The sequence below is a fragment of the Pseudophryne corroboree genome, chromosome 7 (assembly GCF_028390025.1).
Source record: "Pseudophryne corroboree isolate aPseCor3 chromosome 7, aPseCor3.hap2, whole genome shotgun sequence".
NCBI classification, from domain to species: domain Eukaryota; kingdom Metazoa; phylum Chordata; class Amphibia; order Anura; family Myobatrachidae; genus Pseudophryne; species Pseudophryne corroboree.
The window spans coordinates 476,358,370-476,379,849 of record NC_086450.1 but is presented as its reverse complement, the minus strand read 5'-3'; the positions used below and the strand labels follow the sequence as shown (position 1 = coordinate 476,379,849).

At 54.0% G+C, this 21,480-nt stretch overlaps 1 protein-coding gene across 1 annotated transcript in view; it reads left to right on the top strand.

The window, feature by feature from the left end:
- LOC134943885 (uncharacterized) overlaps positions 1–21,480 on the top strand; it is a 125,988-nt gene that overhangs the window by 49,068 nt on the left and 55,440 nt on the right. The window lies entirely within an intron of this gene.

Sequence of the window (21,480 nt, the reverse complement as noted above, 5' to 3'; positions counted from 1 at the left end):
CAGCGTGAAGCGCTGATGTGGGGGTGTTTCATGCTCCGCCCATAGGGCGTGTCTATCTCCACCTATGGGCGTATTTATTCATGTTCACAAGTTGCACTTTTGTGTAATAACTGAGATAATAATCTATATGTGTGTCTCTGTGTGTGTGCTTGTATGTGCGGACTGCTGACGTAGAGTCAGGGAAAAGATATGTGACACCTTTCTAATGGGTGTGGTATGGAAGGTCGAGAGTAACTAGGTCCACAGTGTCTAGGTCCACCACTATTGGTTGACAGTAGCTAGGTCGACAGTTTCTAGGTCGAAAGGGTCTCTAGGTCGACATGGTCTAGGTAGACAGGGCAAAAGGTCGACATGAGTTTTTGATGCTTGTTTGGTGTCGTTTTCTCTAAACAATGACCGGGAACCCCAATAAGTGCACCGTTACCCCTCGCTTCGCTCGCCATGTTTCGGGCAAGGTATTCCCAATCGTAGTCAGCGTGGATCATTAAGTATGAAAAAGTTCAAAAAATTAGGGGGGGGAAATTTGAAAAACACATGTCGACCTTTTGACCTGATGACCTAGAACATGTCGACCTAGAGTCCCTGTCGACCTAGTTACTGTTGACCAATAATGGTCAACCTAGTTACTGTCGACCTAGAGGCCGGATCCCCTTTTGAATGGTAAAACAAATGAACTTTCTTAACCTCCCTAGGGTGTTACAATGGGGCGTACACCTAAGGTATATGCACCTTGGGGTCACAAAAGACCGGAACACCCTAGGAGGGTTACAGATGTGCAGAGATTTGTGTTGTGAAATATATTTCCACTTGTTCATTTATTTCATAAATAATAAATGCCCCGGCCATATTACACGCCTCATTTATACAGAAGATCTACTTACAATTCTTCACACTGTAGTTGCCAATAGCAACACTGACACTTACATAAACAGGAGGAGTGACACTGGGCCTAATTCAGACCTGATCGCTCCTCTGTGAATTTGCTGAGGGTTGCGACCAGATAGTCACCGCCCAGACATAGTGATAAACCGCCCCGTGCAAGTCTGAGTACGCCGTGCGAAAATCTGTGCAAACACCGGCCAGCTGCAAATCCATTCACATCACACTCACCATCCAATGATTTTTCCAGTGTGCGTAGCCCAGGACTTATTCCTACAGTGCAACAGAATCAGGGTGATCGGAGCCGGAGCTGACGTCACACACCCTCCCTGGGAACGCTTGGGAACGCCTGCGTTTTTCCTGACACTCCCAGAAAATGGCCAGTTACCACCCACAAACACCCGCTTCCTGTCAATCAACTTGCATACACCTAGCGATCTCAAAAGACGCAGGATATTTTCGCAGTTTGTCCTCGCGCCCGGGCATTACGATCCGTACACATGCGCAGTCGTTCCATAATTGTCCGCTTTGCGATTTCACACAACGGCGATCAGGTGTGAATTAGGCCCCGTGACTCTTCCATGGACACCATCACCAAACACAGCAGTAGGGACATTGACACTTATGTAGGCAGTAATAGCATGCTTACCGACTTACCGGCTGCCCCGTGAAGACGGGTGCGGCCAGGGTGGTATAATAGGGGGCAGACATGTCATCATGGGGTAGGGCCCCCCTCTCTGTAAGAGCCCGGGACACAAGTCCCCACAGTCCCCCCCTTATGGCTGCCCAGGGAGAGGCACACAGGATACAGGGGTATAGATATGGAGAAGCGACACAGATGAGGAAAGGCAGAGGCACACAGGGGACAGGGGTATAGATAGGGAGCAGAGGCACAGATGAGGAGGGGCAGAGGTACACAAGGGACAGGAGTATAGATAGTGAGCAGAGGCACAGATGAGGAGAGGCAGAGGCACACAGGGGACAGGGGTATAGATAGGGAGCAGAGACACAGATGAAGAGGGGCAGAGGCACATGGGGCAGGGGTATAGATAGGGAGCAGAGGCACAGATGAGGAGGGGCAGAGGCACACAGGGGACAGGGGTATAGGGAGGGAGCAGAGGCATAGATGAGGAGGGGCAGAGGCACACAGGGGACAGGGTATAGATAGGGAGCAGAGGCACAGATGAGGAGGGGTAGAGGCACACAGGACAGGGGTATAGATAGGGAGCAGAGGCACAGATGAGGAGAGGCAGAGGCACACAGGGGACAGGGGTATAGATAGGGAGCAGAGGCACAGATGAGGAGGGACAGAGGCACACAGGACAGGGGTATAGATAGGGAGCAGAGGCACAGATGAGGAGGAGCAGAGGCACACAGGGGACAGGGGTATAGATAGGGAGCAGAGGCACAGATGAGGAGGGGCAGAGGCACAAAGGTGACAAGGGTATAGCTAGGGAGCAGAGGCACAGATGAGGAGGAGCAGAGGCACACAGGGGACAGGGGTATAGATAGGGAGCAGAGGCACAGATGAGGAGGGGTAGATGCACACAGGGGACAGGGGTATAGATAGGGAGCAGAGGCACAGATGAGGAGGGACAGAGGCACACAGAGGACAGGGGTATAGATAGGGAGCAGAGGCACAGATGAGGAGGGACAGAGGCACAAAGAGGACAGGGGTATAGATAGGGAGCAGAGGCACAGATGAGGAGGGGCAGAGGCACACAGGGGACAGGGGTATAGATAGGGAGCAGAGGCACAGATGAGGAGGGGCAGAGGCACACAGGGGACAGGGGTATAGATAGGGAGCAGAGGCACAGATGAGGAGGGGCAGAGGCACACAGGGGACAGGGGTATAGATAGGGAGCAGAGGCACAGATGTGGAGGGGCAGAGGCACACAGGGGACAGGGGTATAGATAGGGAGCAGAGGCACAAATGAGGAGGAGCAGAGGCACACAGGGAACAGGGGTATAGATAGGGAGCAGAGGCACAGATGAGGAGGAGCAGAGGTACACAGGAGACAGGGTTATAGATAGGGAGCAGAGGCACAGATGAGGAGGGATAGAGGCACATAGGGGACAGGGGTATAGATAGGGATCAGAGACACAGATGAGGAGGGATAGAGGCACACAGGGGACAGGGGTATAGATAGGGAGCAGAGGCACAGATGAGGGGCAGAGGCACACAGGGGACAGGGGTATAGATAGGGAGCAGAGGCACAGATGAGGAGGGGCAGAAGCACACAGGGGACAGGGGTATAGATAGGGAGCAGAGGCACAGATGAGGAGGGGCAGAGGCACACAGGGGACAGGGGTATAGATAGGGATCAGAGACACAGATGAGGAGGAGCAGAGGCACAGAGGGGGCAGGGGTATAGATAGGGAGCAGAGGCACAGATGAGGAGGAGCAGAGGCACAGAGGGGGCAGGGGTATAGATAGGGAGCAGAGGCACAGATGAGGAGGAGCAGAGGCACACAGGGGACAGGGGTATAGATAGGGAGCAGAGGCACAGATGAGGAGGAGCAGAGGCACAGAGGGGACAGGGGTATAGATAGGGAGCAGAGGCACAGATGAGGAGGGGAAGAGGCACACAGGGGACAGGGGTATAGATAGGGAGCAGAGGCACAGATGAGGAGGGGCAGAGGCACACAGGAGGCAGAGGTATATATAGGGAGCAGAGACACAGATGAGGAGAGGCAGAGGCACACAGGGGACAGGGGTATAGATAGTGAGCAGAGGCACAGATGAGGAGGGGCAGAGGCACTCTGGGGACAGGGGTATAGATAGGGAGCAGAGGCACAGATGAGGAGGGGCAGAGGCACTCTGGGGACAGGGGTATAGATAGGGAGCAGAGGCACAGATGAGGAGGGGCAGAGGCACACAGAGGACAGTGGTATAGATAGGGAGCAGAGGCACAGATGAGGAGGGGCAGAAGCACACAGGGGACAGGGGTATAGATAGGGAGCAGAGGCACAGATGAGGAGGAGCAGAGGTACACAGGGGACAGGGGTATAGATAGGGAGCAGAGGCACAGATGAGGAGGGGCAGAGGCACACAGAGGACAGTGGTATAGATAGGGAGCAGAGGCACAGATGAGGAGGGGCAGAGGCACACAGGGGACAGTGGTATAGATAGGGAGCAGAGGCACAGATGAGGAGGAGCAGAGGCACACAGGGGACAGGGGTATAGATAGGGAGCAGAGGCACAGATGAGTAGGAGCAGAGACACACAGGGGACAGGGGTATAGATAGGGATCAGAGACACAGATGATGAGGGGCAGAGGCACACAGGGGCCAGGTGTATAGATAGGGAGTAGAGGCACAGATGAGGAGGGGCAGAGGCACACAGGGGACAGGGGTATAGATAGGGAGAAGAGGCACAGATGAGGAGGGGCAGAGGTACACAGGGGACAGGATTATAGATAGAGAGTAGAGGCACAGATGATGAGGGGCAGAGGCACACAGGGGACAGGGGTATAGATAGAGAGTAGAGGCACAGATGAGGAGGGACAGAGGCACACATGGGTATAGATAGGGAGCAGAGGCACAGATGAGGAGGAGCAGAGGTACACAGGGGACAGGGGTATAGATAGGGAGCAGAGGCACAGATGAGGAGGAGCAGAGGCACACAGGGGACAGGTGTATAGATAGGGAGCAGAGGCACAGATGAGGAGGGGCAGAGGTACACAGGAGACAGGGGTATAGATAGGGATCAGAGGCACAGATGAGGAGAGGCAGAGGCACACAGGGGACAGGGGTATAGATAGGGATCAGAAACACAGATGATGAGGGGCAGAGGCACACAGGGGACAGGTGTATAGATAGGGAGCAGAGGCACAGATGAGGAGGGGCAGAGGCACACAGGGGACAGGGTTATAGATAAGGAGCAGAGGCACAGATGAGGAGGGGCAGAGGCACACAGGGGACAGGGGTATAGATAGGGAGCAGAGGCACAGATTAGGAGAGGCAGAGGCACACAGGGGACAGGGGTATAGATAGGGAGCAGAGGCACAGATGAGGAGAGGCAGAGGCACACAGGGGACAGGGGTATAGATAGGGAGCAGAGGCACAGATGAGGAGGAGCAGAGGCACACAGGGACAGGGGTATAGATATGGAGCAGAGGCACAGATGAGGAGGGGCAGAGGCACACAGGGGACAGGGGTATAGATAGGGAGCAGAGGCACAGATGAGGAGGGGCAGAAGCACACAGGGGACAGGGGTATAGATAGGGAGCAGAGGCACAGATGAGGAGGGGCAGAGGCACACAAGGGACAGGTGTATAGATAGGGAGCAGAGGCACAGATGAGGAGGAGCAGAGGCACACGGGGGACAGGGGTATAGATAGGGATCAGAGGCACAGAGGAGGAGGGGCAGAGGCACAGATGAGGAGGAGCAGAGGTTCACAGGAGATAGAGGTATAGATAGGGTGCAGAGGAACAGATGAGAAGAGGCAGAGGCACACAGGGGACAGGGGTATAGATAGGGAGCAGAGGCACAGATGAGGAGGGGCAGAGGCACACGGGGGACAGGGGTATAGATAGGAAGCAGAGGCACAGATGAGGAGGGGCAGAGGCACACAGGGGACAGGGGTATAGACAGGGAGCAGAGGCACAGATGAGGAGGAGCAGAGGCACACAGGGGACAGGGGTATAGATAGGGAGCAGAGGCACAGATGAGGAGGGGCAGAGGCACACAGGGGACAGGTGTATAGATAGGGAGGGAGCAGAGGCACAGATGAGGAGAGGCCGAGGCACACAGGGGACAGGGGTATAGATAGGGAGCAGAGGCACAGATGAGGAGGGGCAGAGGCACATAGGGGACAGGGGTATAGATACTAGATAGGGAGCAGAGACACAGATGATGAGGGGCAGAGGCACACAGGGGACAGGGGTATAGATAGGGAGCAGAGGCACAGATGAGGAGGGGCAGAGGCACACAGGGGACAGGGGTATAGATAGGGAGCAGAGGCACAGATGAGGAGGGGCAGAGGCACACAGGGGACAGGGATATAGATAGGGAGCAGAGGCACAGATGAGGAGGGGCAGAGGCACACAGGGGACAGGGGTATAGATAGGGAGCAGAGGCACAGATGAGGAGGGGCAGAAGCACACAGGGGACAGGGGTATAGATAGGGAGCAGAGGCACAGATGAGGAGGAGCAGAGGTACACAGGGGACAGGGGTATAGATAGGGAGCAGAGGCACAGATGAGGAGGGGCAGAGGCACACAGGACAGTGGTATAGATAGGGAGCAGAGGCACAGATGAGGAGGGGCAGAGGCACACAGGGGACAGTGGTATAGATAGGGAGCAGAGGCACAGATGAGGAGGAGCAGAGGCACACAGGGGACAGGGGTATAGATAGGGAGCAGAGGCACAGATGAGTAGGAGCAGAGACACACAGGGGACAGGGGTATAGATAGGGATCAGAGACACAGATGATGAGGGGCAGAGGCACACAGGGGCCAGGTGTATAGATAGGGAGTAGAGGCACAGATGAGGAGGGGCAGAGGCACACAGGGGACAGGGGTATAGATAGGGAGAAGAGGCACAGATGAGGAGGGGCAGAGGTACACAGGGGACAGGGGTATAGATAGAGAGTAGAGGCACAGATGATGAGGGGCAGAGGCACACAGGGGACAGGGGTATAGATAGAGAGTAGAGGCACAGATGAGGAGGGACAGAGGCACACATGGGTATAGATAGGGAGCAGAGGCACAGATGAGGAGGAGCAGAGGTACACAGGGGACAGGGGTATAGATAGGGAGCAGAGGCACAGATGAGGAGGAGCAGAGGCACACAGGGGACAGGTGTATAGATAGGGAGCAGAGGCACAGATGAGGAGAGGCAGAGGCACACAGGGGACAGGGGTATAGATAGGGATCAGAAACACAGATGATGAGGGGCAGAGGCACACAGGGGACAGGTGTATAGATAGGGAGCAGAGGCACAGATGAGGAGGGGCAGAGGCACACAGGGGACAGGGTTATAGATAAGGAGCAGAGGCACAGATGAGGAGGGGCAGAGGCACACAGGGGACAGGGGTATAGATAGGGAGCAGAGGCACAGATGAGGAGAGGCAGAGGCACACAGGGGACAGGGGTATAGATAGGGAGCAGAGGCACAGATGAGGAGAGGCAGAGGCACACAGGGGACAGGGGTATAGATAGGGAGCAGAGGCACAGATGAGGAGGAGCAGAGGCACACAGGGACAGGGGTATAGATATGGAGCAGAGGCACAGATGAGGAGGGGCAGAGGCACACAGGGGACAGGGGTATAGATAGGGAGCAGAGGCACAGATGAGGAGTGGCAGAAGCACACAGGGGACAGGGGTATAGATAGGGAGCAGAGGCACAGATGAGGAGGGGCAGAGGCACACAAGGGACAGGTGTATAGATAGGGAGCAGAGGCACAGATGAGGAGGAGCAGAGGCACACGGGGGACAGGGGTATAGATAGGGATCAGAGGCACAGAGGAGGAGGGGCAGAGGCACAGATGAGGAGGAGCAGAGGTACACAGGAGATAGAGGTATAGATAGGGTGCAGAGGAACAGATGAGAAGAGGCAGAGGCACACAGGGGACAGGGGTATAGATAGGGAGCAGAGGCACAGATGAGGAGGGGCAGAGGCACACGGGGGACAGGGGTATAGATAGGAAGCAGAGGCACAGATGAGGAGGGGCAGAGGCACACAGGGGACAGGGGTATAGACAGGGAGCAGAGGCACAGATGAGGAGGAGCAGAGGCACACAGGGGACAGGGGTATAGATAGGGAGCAGAGGCACAGATGAGGAGGGGCAGAGGCACACAGGGGACAGGTGTATAGATAGGGAGGGAGCAGAGGCACAGATGAGGAGAGGCCGAGGCACACAGGGGACAGGGGTATAGATAGGGAGCAGAGGCACAGATGAGGAGGGGCAGAGGCACATAGGGGACAGGGGTATAGATACTAGATAGGGAGCAGAGACACAGATGATGAGGGGCAGAGGCACACAGGGGACAGGGGTATAGATAGGGAGCAGAGGCACAGATGAGGAGGGGCAGAGGCACACAGGGGACAGGGGTATAGATAGGGAGCAGAGGCACAGATGAGGAGGGGCAGAGGCACACAGGGGACAGGGATATAGATAGGGAGCAGAGGCACAGATGAGGAGGGGCAGAGGCACACAGGGGACAGGTGTATAGATAGGGAGCAGAGGCACAGATGAGGAGGGGCAGAGGCACACAGGGGACAGGGGTATAGATAGTGAGCAGAGGCACAGATGAGGAGGGGCAGAGGCACACAGGGTACAGGGGTATAGATAGGGAGCAGAGGCACAGATGAGGAGGGGCAGAGGCACACAGGGGACAGGGGTATAGATAGGGAGCAGAGACACAGATGAGGAGGGGCTGAGGCACACAGGGGACAGAGGTATAGATAGGGAGCAGAGGCACAGATGAGGAGGGGCAGAAGCACACAGGGGACAGAGGTATAGATAGGGAGCAGAGGCACAGATGAGGAGAAGTAGAGGCACACAGGGGACAGGTGTATAGATAGGGAGCAGAGGCACAGATGAGGAGGGGCAGAGGCACACAGGGGACAGGGTTATAGATAAGGAGCAGAGGCACAGATGAGGAGGGGCAGAGGCACACAGGGGACAGGGGTATAGATAGGGAGCAGAGGCACAGATGAGGAGAGGCAGAGGCACACAGGGGACAGGGGTATAGATAGGGAGCAGAGGCACAGATGAGGAGAGGCAGAGGCACACAGGGGACAGGGGTATAGATAGGGAGCAGAGGCACAGATGAGGAGGAGCAGAGGCACACAGGGACAGGGGTATAGATATGGAGCAGAGGCACAGATGAGGAGGGGCAGAGGCACACAGGGGACAGGGGTATAGATAGGGAGCAGAGGCACAGATGAGGAGGGGCAGAGGCACACAGGGGACAGGGGTATAGATAGGGAGCAGAGGCACAGATGATGAGGGGCAGAGGCACACAGGGGACAGGGTTATAGATAGGGAGCAGAGGCACAGATGAGGAGGGGCAGAGGCACACAGGGGACAGGGGTATAGATAGGGAGCAGAGGCACAGATGAGGAGGGACAGAGGCACACAGTGGACAGGGGTATAGATAGGGAGCAGAGGCACAGATGAGGAGAGGCAGAGACACACAGGGGACAGGGGTATACATAGGGAGCAGAGGCACAGATGAGGAGGGGCAGAGGCACACAGGAGACAGGGGTATAGATAGGGAGCAGAGGCACAGATGAGGAGGGGTAGAGGCACACAGGGGACAGGGGTATAGATAGGGAGCAGAGGCACAGATGAGGAGAGGCAGAGACACACAGGGGACAGGGGTATAGATAGGGAGCAGAGGCACAGATGAGGAGGGGCAGAGGCACACAGGGGACAGGAGTATAGATAGATAGCAGAGGCACAGATGAGGAAAGGCAGAGGCACACAAGGGACAGGGGTATAGATAGGGAGCAGAGGCACAGATGAGGAGGGGTAGAGGCACACAGGGGACAGGGGTATAGATAGGGAGCAGAGGCACAGATGAGGAGGGATAGAGGCACACAGAGGACAGGGGTATAGATAGGGAGCAGAGGCACAGATGAGGAGGGGCAGAGGCACACAGGAGACAGGGGTAAAGATAGAGATCAGAGGCACAGATGAGGAGAGGCAGAGGCACACAGGGGACAGGGGTATAGATAGGGAGCAGAGGCACAGATGAGGAGGGATAGAGGCACACATGGGACAGGGGTATAGATAGGGAGCAGAGGCACAGATGAGGAGGGGCAGAGGCACACAGGAGACAGAGGTATAGATAGAGATCAGAGGCACAGATGAGGAGAGGCAGAGGCACACAGGGGACAGGGGTATAGATAGGGAGCAGAGGCACAGATGAGGAGGGGCAGAGGCACACAGGAGACAGGGGTATAGATAGGGAGCAGAGGCACAGATGAGTACGGGCAGAGGCACACAGGGTACAGGGGTATAGATAGGGAGCAGAGGCAGAGATGAGGAGGGACAGAGGCACACAGGGGACAGGGGTATAGATAGGGAGCAGAGGCACAGATGAGGAGGGGCAGAGGCACACAGAGGACAGGGGTATAGATAGGGAGCAGAGGCACAGATGAGGAGGGGCAGAGGCACACAGGGGACAGGGTATAGATAGGGAGCAGAGGCACAGATGAGGAGGGGCAGAGGCACACAGGGGACAGGGGTATAGATAGAGAGCAGAGGCACAGATGAGGAGGGGCAGAGGCACACAGGGGACAGGGTATAGATAGGGAGCAGAGGCACAGATGAGGAGGGGCAGAGGCACACAGGGGACAGGGTATAGATAGGGAGCAGAGGCACATATAAGGAGGGGAAGAGGCACACAGGGGACAGGGGTATAGGGAGGGAGCAGAGGCACAGATGAGGAGGGGTAGAGGCACACAGGGGACCGGGGTATAGATAGGGAGCAGAGGCACAGATGAGAAGGGGCAGAGGCACACAGGGGACAGGGGTATAGATAGGGAGCAGAGGCACAGATGAGGAGGAGCAGAGGCACACAGGGGACAGGGGTATAGATAGGGAGCAGAGGCACAGATGAGGAGGGACAGAGGCACACAGGGGACAGGGGTATAGATAGGGAGTAGAGGCACAGATGAGGAGGGGCAGAGGCACACAGGGGACAGGGGTATAGATAGGGAGCAGAGACACAGATGAGGAGGGACAGAGGCACACAGCGGACAGGGGTATAGATAGGGAGGAGAGGCACAGATGAGGAAGGACAGAGGCACACAGGGGACAGGGGTGTAGATAGGGAGCAGAGGCACAGATGAGGAGGGGCAGAGGCACACAGGGGACAGGTGTATAGATAGGGAGAAGAGGCACAGATGAGGAGGGGCAGAGGCACACAGGGGACAGGGGTATAGATAGAGAGCAGAGGCATAGATGAGGAGGGGCAGAGGCACACAGGGGACAGGGGTATAGATAGGGAGCAGAGGCACAGATGAGGAGGAGCAGAGGCACACATGGGACAGGGGTATAGATAGGGAGCAGAGGCACAGATGAGGAGGGGCAGAGGCACACAGGGGACAGGGGTATAGATAGAGAGCAGAGGCATAGATGAGGAGGGGCAGAGGCACACAGGGGACAGGGGTATAGATAGGGAGCAGAGGCACAGATGAGGAGGGACAGAGGCACACAGGGGACAGGGGTATAGATAGGGAGCAGAGGCACAGATGAGGAGCGGCAGAGGCACACAGGGGACAGAGGTATAGATAGGGAGCAGAGGCACAGATGAGTAGGGACAGAGGAACACAGGGGACAGGGGTATAGATAGGGAGCAGAGGCACAGGTGAGGAGGTGCAGAGGCACACAGGGGACAGGGGTATAGATAGGGAGCAGAGACACAGATGAGGAGGGGTAGAGGCACACAGGGGACAGTGGTATAGATAGGGAGCAGAGGCACAGATGAGGAGGAGCAGAGGCACACAGGGTACAGGGGTATAGATAGGGAGCAGAGGCACAGATGAGGAGGAGCAGAGGCACACAGGGGACAGGGGTATAGATAGGGAGCAGAGGCACAGATGAGGAGGAGCAGAGGCTCACAGGAGACATGGTTATAGATATGGAGCAGAGGCACAGATGAGGAGGAGCAGAGGCACACAGGGGACAGGGGTATAGATAGGGAGCAGAGGCACAGATGAGGAGGAGCAGAGGCACACAGGAGACATGGTTATAGATATGGAGCCGAGGCACAGATGAGGAGGAGCAGAGGCACACAGGGGACAGGGGTATAGATAGGGAGCAGAGGCACAGATGAGGAGGAGCAGAGGCACACAGGAGACATAGTTATAGATAGGGAGCAGAGGCACAGATGAGGAGGGGCAGAGGCACACAGGAGACATGGTTATAGATAGGGAGCAGAGGCACAGATGAGGAGGAGCAGAGGCACACAGGAGACATGGTTATAGATATGGAGCAGAGACACAGATGAGGAGGAGTAGAGGCACACAGGGGACAGGGGTATAGATAGGGAGCAGAGGCACAGATGAGGAGGAGCAGAGGCACACAGGAGACATAGTTATAGATAGGGAGCAGAGGCACAGATGAGGAGGAGCAGAGGCACACAGGAGACATAGTTATAGATAGGGAGCAGAGGCACAGATGAGGAGGGGCAGAGGCACACAGGGGACAGGGGTATAGATAGGGAGCAGAGGCACAGATGAGGAGGAGCAGAGGCACACAGGAGACATGGTTATAGATATGGAGCACAGGCACAGATGAGGAGGCGCAGAGGCACACAGGGGACAGGGGTATAGATTGGGAGCAGAGGCACAGATGAGGAGGAGCAGAGGCACACAGGAGACATAGTTATAGATAGGGAGCAGAGGCACAGATGAGGAGGGGCAGAGGCACACAGGAGACATGGTTATAGATAGGGAGCAGAGGCACAGATGAGGAGGGACAGAGGAACAGATATGAGGGGAGGGCAGAGTTACGGATATGGTGAGTGGGCAGAGGAAAGATGGGAAAGGGTAAAAGCACATATAAGGAAAGGGCAGAGGCAGAGATATGGGTAAGTGGCAGTGCACATATATGGGGAAGGGACAGGGGCAGAGATATGGGGAAGGGGCAGTGCACATATATGGGGAAGGGACAGGGGCAGAGATATGGGGAAGGGGCAGTGCACATATATGGGGAAGGGACAGAGGCAGAGATATGGGGAAGGGGCAGTGCACATATATGGGGAAGGGAAAGAGGCAGAGATATGGGGAAGGGGCAGTGCACATATAAGGAGAGGAAAGAGGCAGAGATATTGGGAAGGGGCATTGCACATATATATGGGGAAGGGACAGAGGCAGGAGGGAAGGGATAGAGGCAGAGATATGGGGAAGGGGCAGTGCATATATATGGGGAAGGGATAGAGGCAGAGGTACGGGGAAGGGGCAGTGCACATATATGGGGAAGGGACAGAGGCAGAGATATGGGGAAGGGGCAGTGCACATATATGGGGATGGGACAGAGGCAGAGATATGGGGAAGGGGCAGTGCACATACAGTATATGGGGAAGGGACAGAGGCAGAGATATGGGGAAGGGGCAGTGCACATATATGGGGAAGGGACAGAGGCAGAGATATGGGGAAGTGGCAGTGTACATATATGGGGAAAGGACAGAGGCAGAGATATGGGGAAGGGGCAGTGCACATATATGGGGAAGGGACAGGGGCAGAGGTACGGGGAAGGGGCAGTGCACATATATGGGGAAGGGACAGAGGTAGAGATATGGGGAAGGGCAGTGCACATATATGGGGAAGGGACAGAGGTAGAGATATGGGGAAGGGGCAGTGCATATATATGGGGAAGGGACAGAGGCAGAGATATGGGGAAGGGGCAGTGCACATATATGGGGAAGGGACAGAGGCAGAGATATTGGGAATGGTCAGTGCACATATATGGGGAAGGGATAGAGGCAGAGATATGGGGAAGGGGCAGTGCACATATATGGGGAAGGGACAGAGGCAGAGATATGGGGAAGGGGCAGTGCACATATAAGGAATGGGACAGAGGCAGAGATATGGGGAAGGGGCAGTGCACATATATGGGGAAGGGACAAAGGCAGAGATATGTGGAAGGGGCAGTGCACATATATGGGGAAGGGACAGAGGCAGAGATATGGGGAAGGGGTAGTGCACATATAAGGAAATGGACAGGGGCAGAGATATGGGGAAGGGCAGTGCACATATATGGGGAAGGGACAGAGGCAGAGATATGGGGAAGGGGTAGTGCACATATATGGGGAAGGGATAGAGGCACATATATGGGGAAGGGGCAGTGCACATATATGGGGAAGGGATAGAGGCAGAGATATGGGGAAGGGGCAGTGCACATATAAGGAAATGGACAGAGGCAGAGATATGGGGAAGGGGCAGTACACATATATGGGGAAGGGACAGAGGCAGAGATATGAGGAAGGGGCAGTGTACATATATGGGGAAGGGATAGAGGCAGAGATATGGGGAAGGGGCAGTGCACATATAAGGAAATGGACAGAGGCAGAGATATGGGGAAGGGGCAGTGCACATACAGTATATGGGGAAGAGACAGAGGCAGAGATATGGGGAAGGGGCAGTACACATATATGGGGAAGGGACAGAGGCAGAGATATGAGGAAGGGGCAGTGCACATATATGGGGAAGGGACAGAGGCATAGATATGGGGAAGGGGTAGTGCACATATAAGAAAGGGGACAGAGGCAGAGATATGGGGAAGGGCTAGTGCACATATGTGGGGAAGGGACAGAGGCAGAGATATGTGGAAGGGGTAGTGCACATTTATGGGTAAGGAGCAGAGGGCAGAGATATGAGGAAGGGGTAGTGCACATATATGGGGAAGGGACAGAGGCAGATATATGGGGAAGGGCAGTGCACATATATGGGGAAGGGACAGAGGCAGAGATATGGCGAAGGGGTAGTGCACATTTATGGGGAAGGGACAGAGGCAGAGATATGGGGAAGGGGTAGTGCACATATATGGGGAAGGGATAGAGGCACATATATGGGGAAGGGGCAGTGCACATATATGGGGAAGGGATAGAGGCAGAGATATGGGAAGGGGCAGTGCACATATTAGGAAATGGACAGAGGCAAGATATGGGGAAGGGGCAGTGCACATATATGGGGAAGGGAAAGAGGCAGAGATATGGGGAAGGGGCAGTGCACATATAAGGAGAGGACAGAGGCAGAGATATGGGAAAGGGGCATTGCACATATATATGGGGAAGGGACAGAGGCAGGGATATAGGGAAGGGATAGAGGCAGAGATATGGGGAAGGGGCAGTGCATATATATGGGGAAGGGATAGAGACAGAGGTACGGGGAAGGGGCAGTGCACATATATGGGGAAGGGACAGAGGCAGAGATATGGGGAAGGGGCAGTGCACATATATGGGGATGGGACAGAGGCAGAGATATGGGGAAGGGGCAGTGCACATACAGTAAATGGGGAAGGGACAGAGGCAGAGATATGGGGAAGGGGCAGTGCACATATATGGGGAAGGGATAGAGGCAGAGATATGGGGAAGGGGCAGTGCACATATATATGGGGAAGGGACAGAGGCAGAGAAATGGGGAAGGGCTAGTGCACATATATGGGGAAGGGATAGAGGCAGAGATATGGGGAAGGGGTGCACATATATGGGGAAGGGACAGAGGCAGAAATATTGGGAAGGGGTAGTCACATATATGGGGAAGGGATAGAGGCAGAGATATGGAGAAGGGGCAGTGCACATATATGGGGAAGGGACAGAGGCACATATATGGGGAAGGGGCAGTGCACATATATGGGGAAGGGACAGAGGCAGAGATATGGGGAAGGGGCAGTGCACATATATGGGTAAGGGACAGAGGCAGAGATATGAGGAAGGGGCAGTGCACATATATGGGGAAGGGATAGAGGCAGAGATATGGGGAAGGGGCAGTGCACATATATGGGGAAGGGATAGAGGCAGAGATATGGGGACGGGGCAGTGCATATATATGGGGAAGGGACAGAGGTAGAGATATGGGGAAGGGGCAGTGCACATATATGGGGAAGGGACAGAGGCAGAGATATGGGGAAGGGGCAGTGCACATATATGGGGAAGGGACAGAGGCAGAGATATGGGGAAGGGGCAGTGCACATATAAGGAGAGGACAGATGCAGAGATATTGGGAAGGGGCAGTGCACATATATATGGGGAAGGGACAGAGGCAGAGATATGGGGAAGGGATAGAGGCAGAGATATGGGGAAGGGGCAGTGCATATATATGGGGAAGGGATAGAGGCAGAGGTATGGGGAAGGGGCAGTGCACATATATGGGGAAGGGACAGAGGCAGAGATATGGGGAAGGGGCAGTGCACATATATGGGGAAGGGGCAGTGCACATATATTGGGAAGGGGCAGCGCACATATATGGGGAAGGGACAGAGGCAGAGATATGGGGAAGGGGTAGTGCACATATATGGGGAAGGGACAGAGGAAAAGATATGGGGAAGGGGTAGTGCACATATATGGGGAAGGGATAGAGGCACATATATGGGGAAGGGGCAGTGCACATATATGGGGAAGGGATAGAGGCAGAGATATGGGTAAGGGGCAGTGCACATATAAGGAAATGGACAGAGGCAAGATATGGGGAAGGGGCAGTGCACATATATGGGGAAGGGAAAGAGGCAGAGATATGGGGAAGGGGCAGTGCACATATAAGGAGAGGACAGAGGCAGAGTTATTGGGAAGGGGCATTGCACATATATATGGGGAAGGGACAGAGGCAGGGATATAGGGAAGGGGTAGAGGCAGAGATATGGGGAAGGGGCAGTGCATATATAAGGGGAAGTGATAGAGGCAGAGGTATGGGGAAGGGGCAGTGCACATATATGGGGAAGGGACAGAGGCAGAGATATGGGGAAGGGGCAGTGCACATATATGGGGATGGGACATAGGCAGAGATATGGGGAAGGGGCAGTGCACATACAGTATATGGGGAAGGGACAGAGGCAGAGATATGGGGAAGGGGCAGTGCACATATATGAGGAAGGGATAGAGGCAGAGATATGGGGAAGGGGCAGTGCACATATATATGGGGAAGGGACAGAGGCAGAGATATGGAGAAGGGGCAGTGCACATATATGGGGAAGGGACAGAGGCACATATATGGGGAAGGGGCAGTGCACATATATGGGGAAGGGACAGAGTCAGAGATATGGGGAAGGGGCAGTGCACATATATGGGGAAGGGACAGAGGCAGAGATATGGGGAAGGGGTAGTGCACATATATGGGGAAGGGATAGAGGCAGAGATATGAGGAAGGGGCAGTGCACATATATGGGGAAGGGATAGAGGCAGATATATGGGGAAGGGGCAGTGCACATATATGGGGAAGGGACAGGGGCAGAGATATGGGGAAGGGGCAGTGCACATATATGGAAAAGGGACAGAGGCATAGATATGGGGAAGGGGCAGTGCACATATAAGTAAAGGGACAGAGGCAGAGATATAGGGAAGGGGTAGTGCACATATATGGGTAAGGGGCAGAGGGCAGAGATATGGGGAAGGGGTAGTGCACATATATGGGGAAGGGACAGAGGCAGAGATATTGGGAAGGGGTAGTGCACATATATGGGTAAGGGGCAGAGGGCAGAGATATGGGGAAGGGGTAGTGCACATATATGGGGAAGGGACAGAGGCAGAGATATGAGGATGGGGCAGTGCACATATATGGGGAAGGGACAGAGGCACATATATGGGGAAGGGGCAGTGCACATATATGGGGAAGGGACAGAGGCAGAGATATGGGGAAGGGGCAGTGCACATATATGGGGAAGGGATAGAGGCAGAGATATGGGGACGGGGCAGTGCATATATATGGGGAAGGGACAGAGGTAGAGATATGGGGAAGGGGCAGTGCACATATATGGGGAAGGGACAGAGGCAGAGATATGGGGAAGGGGCAGTGCACATATATGGGGAAGGGACAGAGGCAGAGATATGGGGAAGGGGCAGTGCACATACAGTATATGGGGAAGGGACAGAGGCAGAGATATGGGGAAGGGTCAGTGCACATATATGGGGAAGGGACAGAGGCAGAGATATGGGGAAGGGGCAGTGCACATATAAGGGGAAGGGATGGAGGCAGAGATATGGGGAAGGGGCAGTGCACATATATGGGGAAGGGATAGAGGCAGAGATATGGGGATGGGGCAGTGCACATATATGGGGAAGGGACAGGGGCAGAGATATGGGGAAGGGGCAGTGCACATATATGGGGAAGGGACAGTGGCAGAGATATGGGGAAGGGGTAGTGCACATATATGGGTAAGGGGCAGAGGGCAGAGATATGGGGAAGGGGTAGTGCACATATATGGGGAAGGGACAGAGGCAGAGATATGGGGAAGGGCAGTGCATATATATGGGGAAGGGACAGAGGCAGAGATATGGGGAAGGGGCAGTGCACATATAAGGAGAGGACAGATGCAGAGATATTGGGAAGGGGCAGTGCACATATATATGGGGAAGGGACAGAGGCAGAGATATGGGGAAGGGATAGAGGCAGAGATATGGGGAAGGGGCAGTGCATATATATGGGGAAGGGATAGAGGCAGAGGTATGGGGAAGGGGCAGTGCACATATATGGGGAAGGAACAGAGGCAGAGATATGGGGAAGGGGCAGTGCACATATATGGGGAAGGGGCAGTGCACATATATTGGGAAGGGGCAGCGCACATATATGGGGAAGGGACAGAGGCAGAGATATGGGGAAGGGGTAGTGCACATATATGGGGAAGGGACAGAGGAAGAGATAAGGGGAAGGGGTAGTGCACATATATGGGGAAGGGATAGAGGCACATATATGGGGAAGGGGCAGTGCACATATATGGGGAAGGGATAGAGGCAGAGATATGGGTAAGGGGCAGTGCACATATAAGGAAATGGACAGAGGCAAGATATGGGGAAGGGGCAGTGCACATATATGGGGAAGGGAAAGAGGCAGAGATATGGGGAAGGGGCAGTGCACATATAAGGAGAGGACAGAGGCAGAGTTATTGGGAAGGGGCATTGCACATATATATGGGGAAGGGACAGAGGCAGGGATATAGGGAAGGGGTAGAGGCAGAGATATGGGGAAGGGGCAGTGCATATATATGGGGAAGGGATAGAGGCAGAGGTATGGGGAAGGGGCAGTGCACATATATGGGGAAGGGACAGAGGCAGAGATATGGGGAAGGGGCAGTGCACATATATGGGGATGGGACATAGGCAGAGATATGGGGAAGGGGCAGTGCACATACAGTATATGGGGAAGGGACAGATGCAGAGATATGGGGAAGGGGCAGTGCACATATATGAGGAAGGGATAGAGGCAGAGATATGGGGAAGGGGCAGTGCACATATATATGGGGAAGGGACAGAGGCAGAGAGATGGAGAAGAGGCAGTGCACATATATGGGGAAGGGACAGAGGCACATATATGGGGAAGGGGCAGTGCACATATATGGGGAAGGGACAGAGTCAGAGATATGGGGAAGGGGCAGTGCACATATATGGGGAAGGGACAGAGGCAGAGATATGGGGAAGGGGTAGTGCACATATATGGGGAAGGGATAGAGGCAGAGATATGAGGAAGGGGCAGTGCACATATATGGGGAAGGGATAGAGGCAGATATATGGGGAAGGGGCAGTGCACATATATGGGGAAGGGACAGGGGCAGAGATATGGGGAAGGGGCAGTGCACATATATGGAAAAGGGACAGAGGCATAGATATGGGGAAGGGGCAGTGCACATATAAGTAAAGGGACAGAGGCAGAGATATAGGGAAGGGGTAGTGCACATATATGGGTAAGGGGCAGAGGGCAGAGATATGGGGAAGGGGTAGTGCACATATATGGGGAAGGGACAGAGGCAGAGATATGGGGAAGGGGTAGTGCACATATATGGGTAAGGGGCAGAGGGCAGAGATATGGGGAAGGGGTAGTGCACATATATGGGGAAGGGACAGAGGCAGAGATATGAGGAAGGGGCAGTGCACATATATGGGGAAGGGACAGAGGCACATATATGGGGAAGGGACAGAGGCACATATATGGGGAAGGGGCAGTGCACATATATGGGGAAGGGACAGAGGCAGAGATATGGGGAAGGGGCAGTGCACATATATGGGGAAGGGACAGAGGCAGAGATATGGGGAAGGGGTAGTGCACATATATGGGGAAGGGATAGAGGCAGAGATATGAGGAAGGGGCAGTGCACATATATGGGGAAGGGATAGAGGCAGATATATGGGGAAGGGGCAGTGCACATATATGGGGAAGGGACAGGGGCAGAGATATGGGGAAGGGGCAGTGCACATATATGGAAAAGGGACAGAGGCATAGATATGGGGAAGGGGCAGTGCACATATAAGTAAAGGGACAGAGGCAGAGATATAGGGAAGGGGTAGTGCACATATATGGGTAAGGGGCAGAGGGCAGAGATATGGGGAAGGGGTAGTGCACATATATGGGGAAGGGACAGAGGCAGAGATATGGGGAAGGGGTAGTGCACATATATGGGTAAGGGGCAGAGGGCAGAGATATGGGGAAGGGGTAGTGCACATATATGGGGAAGGGACAGAGGCAGAGATATGAGGAAGGGGCAGTGCACATATATGGGGAAGGGACAGAGGCAGAGATATGGGGAAGGGGCAGTGCACATTGATAAAGCTAAATATTTATCTTATATAATATCCTTTATGAGGTCTAAGAACACTGTACGCTATCTACGTATGAAGTACCGTAAGGGTACGCTAGTTGCGTAACAATCGCTTAGCCGTGATCGAGACGCTCTAGCGTCACGTTCACTCACGGCCAAGAGATCACAGGCAGACACGTTATTGGCTGTTGACTAACGTAATGATTCGCTATAGCGTAGCGGACGCTCGGGACCACGAGGAGATCACCAGCGGCGCAGACGCTCACAATATTAAACCTTTGTATCTAAAACATAAAAAGTGTGTTTGTGCAGTAAAACCTTAGTGTAATGTTAGAGTGTAAATGCAACACAGAATAACCTTGTTACCTTTAAAGCTGCTTGAGCATCACCGACGCTCTGAGAATACTTAACACTATAAGAAATACACAGATACCGTGCTCAGGGTCCAACGCCTAATATATATATTATGAATGCTATACTTGCAAAAGAGTTAAACACAATACAAGTCATACACTACAATATAACATAGACTACCTAACCAGATAACTACACAGGAAATACAATACAATACAATTTAAGGGAAAATGAGAGAGAAAGAGAAGGAGAGAGAGATTGAGAGAGATTGGCTCAGAACAACAAGAAGATCAATATGATTGCGGAGAAACACTTACGCACAAGGGGAAACGATCGCATGCGCCTCGATATCCAGCTCCCGATTATCAGCAATGAGAACCGTTGAAGAGAGTGAACTGGATATGGTCGGCCTGCCTATTTATGCCCCACACACAATACAATTCAATGGTCCCTACAATCCCATTGTTCATTGGACACAGGAATCCGGCTTCGCATTATAACAAAAGGTCATAGGTTGATTCATACAGGTGGGCTGTGACTGCTTCCAACTGTTCAGGTGGGTGGGATACTGGGTTTCCCGCCGCATGATTAAATAAGAACAAATAATAGTAAATGGACATAAACTTCTTATGTCCATAACTATTCGCACGAGCGATTAATCCGCTCCAAACCAACACCGGAATATTGCTATTTAAATACTCTTCCGATGGGTACCAAACACCACTGTATGACCCCTGTTAGACCCTTCGTACAATACAAAGAGGGATCTCTCTGTTCAGGAACATGCTATGTTAACTAAACTTTCAGAATCTATCAAAGGGACCATGATCTACAAAATACATTATTACTGAAAATATGTAACGATTGAGTCGCACGCTACGATCACATAAACTCTACCGTAAATACGCATACCGTGCGCCTGCGGGTGCCCGCGACTGTGAGTATGCGCACTCACGGGAGAGCGTACGCATGCGCAGCGCGGACCTGAATGAGGTGCAAATATGGCAGTGTGTATAGAGATATTTTTCTGACTTTGACAGTCCAC